This window comes from Vigna radiata, chromosome 7, assembly GCF_000741045.1.
Source record: "Vigna radiata var. radiata cultivar VC1973A chromosome 7, Vradiata_ver6, whole genome shotgun sequence".
NCBI lineage: Eukaryota > Viridiplantae > Streptophyta > Magnoliopsida > Fabales > Fabaceae > Vigna > Vigna radiata.
This window is the reverse complement of record NC_028357.1, coordinates 44724951-44729454: the sequence shown is the minus strand read 5'-3', so window position 1 is coordinate 44729454 and position 4504 is coordinate 44724951. Positions and strand designations below refer to the sequence as shown.

General features: G+C 28.6%; 1 long non-coding RNA gene across 1 annotated transcript in view; it reads right to left on the bottom strand.

Moving 5' to 3' along the window:
• Nucleotides 1–1589, bottom strand: part of LOC111241997 — a 6500-nt gene extending 4911 nt beyond the window's left edge. Inside the window, exons 1-2 of the long non-coding RNA XR_002668427.1 lie at nucleotides 1571–1589; nucleotides 1125–1203 (exon numbers count right to left, since the gene is read on the bottom strand). This is a non-coding gene — a long non-coding RNA (uncharacterized LOC111241997). The remainder of the gene's footprint in view (nucleotides 1–1124; nucleotides 1204–1570) is intronic.
• Nucleotides 1590–4504: the final 2915 nt, after the last annotated feature.

The window sequence follows — 4504 nt, the reverse complement described above, 5'->3', positions numbered from 1 at the left end:
AAAAAAAGTGATAAAAATATAAAGGAGGTTAAAAACTCCCTCAAAATAATAGTCAGTAATAGAGGAGGTTTTTACCCTCCGCAGAAAAACCCCCGCAAATTGAATATATAGAGGAGGTTTTTACCCTCCGCAGAAAAACCCCCGCAAATTGAATATATAGAGGAGGTTTTTACCCTCCGCAGAAAAACCCCCACAAATTGAATATGATACCAGGGGGCGAAAAAACCCCCGCAGATAGTTTGTGACGACTCAAACTGCGGGAATTTGAAAAACCCCCAGAATTTATTTAGCGGAGGGTAAAAACCCCCACAAATCGAAAAAAAAAAACCCCTCTAAATAAGCTTTTTTTTTGTAGTGTCTACGTAGACAACCAACTATACGGACTTTCTTCACCATAATCAAAATCGAAACAACTTTGACTAAGTCCAAAGCTTTTGTCATAACTTCTAATTTAGTATTCAAACATTAAAATTATTTTCTTTGGCAAATAGTATAATATGTATAACTTACTGGTTTCAAAATCAAACCATTAACATAAATCAAATTAATAAATTAATTACAATATAAATGTGTAGATAATATTAGTTATAAGAATATGTAATTAGAAAAATAACACAATCAAATCTCCACGCTATTCAGGAACCATTCCTATAGTACTCTAGGAAACTATTTAACATGTAAATAGGTAGCCATGGAAAAACATTAAAATCATATAGTCATTATTTTTAATTATTAGGGAATTTTATTTTTGAGACACCATAACTCAATGAAAATGAGAAATTGTAATAGTAATACAAGTATACTTACAATGTCTGCAAATTTGTTGAGTTTTTAAGTTGAGAAAATGGAAAATCTAGTCCTTTGATGAAGCTACTAATATTGTTGCCTCACATCTTAAACATGATGAGGATATAATAGAAAAAATTAAAGTTCTATAGAATGAATGAAATCAGGTAAAGATCTAGAGAATTGATTGTCACCAAATAATTATAGTTATAGATTAAAGAAACTTGAATATTATAATACATTAATAAATAGTACAATGCATTTTTTAAAGCTATTATATACAAAACAAAAAGAAACTCATTGAATTTAGAAATTATTATAGAATAAGAAATCATTACCACGGTACCAGTCATATAAAAGAAGATTGATGGTGCAAGTCAGATGCAACTCAACAGCCCCAACAGTATTGGTTATACCCTGAAAGATGCAACTCATTGTTTTTATTTACGAAAAAATATGGATATTGCTCCAATCCAACCTCTAAAGTCAAATAGTGAGTATGTTTTAGTCTATGCATTTTCAAGTTATTCCTCTCTACAACATCTTAGGTGAAGAGGAGTTTCTTTTGCGTTAGGAAAATTGGATAGCCTTCAAACTTAGGATGGAGAATAAGTCCATCAAAAGTTAATAATTATAAGCTAAAACTCACAAATAGTCAGGCCTTTCCATGAACAAAATAACCTAAAGATTGAAATCCTTTATTAAAAAAATAAAACTAATATAATTCTAAAGATGCAAAGAATAACTTTGTTCCATTTTTTCCCCAATGGATGAATGATGCTACCTGCTTCAAGACTCTTCTAGGATGGATAGCAGAGGACTTAAAAATAACAAAAGATGTAAGTTGAATGAATCTTAGCTTTTGTCATAGATTTATTGGGACGTTACATAAAACATGTTATTATATTTTTTTATTGTATAAATTTTTTATCAATAAATAAATTAGAAATGTTTTTGAACTTTTTTCTATTAAATTTTATAGAACATTTTTGGATACTTTTATTTTTTATCTCATCATTTTTAACATTTATAATAAATTTTAGGTTTTAACCCATTTAGTTGTTCCTATTTTCGGGAGGTTTTCCTATTTTGATCTCTGTCTTATTCGAATTCCCAATTGAGTCCCTATAAGTGCTAATTTCAATCAATTAAGCCCCTACCGTTAAATTTAGTTAACGAGATTAACTTTTTTACACAGTTGGGAGGATGACCTGTTAATTTCTATAAACGTGACCTGTTTAGAGTTGAAAGGTGGCATGAATTGAGTCCCATAAGTGCTAATTTCAATTAATTTCAACTCTAATTCATGCAACGTTTCAACTCTAAATAGGCCACGTTTATAGAAATTAACAGGTCATCCTTCCAGTTGTGCAAAAAAGTTAACCTCCTTAACTAAATTTAACGACAGGGGCTTAATTGATTGAAATTAGCACTTATAGGGACTCAATTAGGAATTCGAATAAAACAGGGATCAAAATGCGAAAACCTCCTGAAAATAGGGACAACTAAATGGTTTAAACCTAAATTTTAATATAATTATACAGATTTATTATTGACTAAAAATATCATTCTATTATACTCTAAAATTAAAATGTAATTTATGTATTAAAATATATATTCAAAAAATTATTTGATGAAATTATTTATCTACTCGTATGATTTTGTACATAACACTACTAAAAAAAATATTTTTAACGTCAATTATGTGTATGTTCTTTAATGGCGATATCACTGTTTTATTTTCCGTTAGTAAATCCACCGACATAAAATTTATCATCATGAGAAAATATTTAGTCTCATTAAACACTTTTTTATAAATAACAACTTGATCCAAAAGCTTTTCATCTTTAAATATAAACATGTATAATCATTAAGTAATTATATAATGAAGAGATATAAAATGGTACAAATAAATAAGTTATATATACAAAATTGGAACCAAAATACAAGCTCTAAATTATGTCCTAATAGATAATTGAGCATGCATATTCTATTTAAAATAATATGATACCAACATTTACTTATTTTCTTCTTATATCATATAACATGTTGCTGCATAATTATTTTCCTATTTCTCATTCTATCCTAATTTATTAAATATACTATATAAGCAATTATTAAAAAAAAATTAAGTCATGTCTCATGTTAGCCTTGTAGTCTTATTCCAATGCACCTATATAATTAGTTTTCCATCGAAAAAGAAATAAAAACAGTGACATGAATTATATAAAGTACTCTTGCTATTCTTGCCTTGTCAGATCTCATTGAACGCTTTTAGTGACATTTATAAACAGAGTTGGAAAAGAAAAGCATATAATTTTTTTATAGATTTAATATCTATTTTGTTTCTTTTGATTAGTAGAATGTGTTGAAAATTGTCCTTCTTTTTCTTCTTTTTCTCAAAAGTTAAGTATCATTCTATATTTTACAAGAATAGTTCATGTTAGTGTTTTTTCTTATGGTGATAAAAAAATTAACGTCAAACTTGTCTTGTTAACAAAAACTTGATGACTTATGCAATTATATTGTAGTCGTAGAAGCATGATTCAGGTATTCACAATGGCGACGTGATTGATGCGCAAAGGAGAATGTCATGGTACTACGATTTGGCCCTTGCGATGTAAATGGGTTTCTGGTTCTATTTTGGATGCAGGTTGACGGCGATACTTGTGAGGAGAATGTGTTTCGTGCATTTGCAAGATACGCAAGAACGATAAACTCACAGAGAAGAAGATGCGATTTAGGGTTTCTGTTTCTGGATTTTTGTGTTTAATTTGGCTCTCACTTTTTAACAGAGCAAGGAAATAGAGTCTTGTGCTTTTCCCTATAATTAGTGTCTTGATTCCCCCATTATTCTCCTGTTTTCACTGTGATGTAGGTTGTGACAGTTATTCTCACAGCCTTTACAGAAAGAATACCCACCATTTTCTTCATTTCATTCAATGATTTCTGTGTTATTACCTATACCATTTCTTGATTGCATCAAACTTTTCCCATTTATTGGATTTGTTGAGAGGGGAAGTTTAGAGGAAAGGGATAGATGAAGGTCGCACTAAAAAATGGATGTTAAGATTGCTGGAGAATGAAATGACAAACCTCAAGACAACTTTAACAATAATGTGGTTTATGGTGGAAGAAAATAAGAAGAAATTGGTGTCAATGATGGAGAGGAAGAAAATAGATGTTGTAATTTTGAAATCCTAACTTTGGATGGAAAGGGATATGTCAGGTGACATTTTTTCATTAATCTCAAAAGACCTCACAGTGTCACGTTAATAATAATTGTATAAATCATCAAGCTTTTGATACCAGGAACAAGTTTGTTTTTAACATTGTAAGCAAAAATATCAGATGTTGATGAACTTTAAAAAAAAAGAAAAATAACTTTTAACACGTCCTAAAAACTGAGGGACCAAATATAAGTATTAATTATTTTTTGAATATATGCAATAGTATTATGGTTATACATATATTAAATTTGGCCCTAGTATATATCAAAGGTAATACCACACCAAAATTTCCTTTATTAAAAAAATTAGGTCAGGCCAATTTATAGATCTTGGTTAAACATTTTATTTCTAATAATATTTTTAATAATGTTTAAACTTTTTTTTTGTTAGGTTAATCTATTGATGTAACTCTATAACTTAATCCTATATATTAATTATAGATTTTTGTATTAAATTATATAATTATATTAATTTTTATTTTTTTTAAT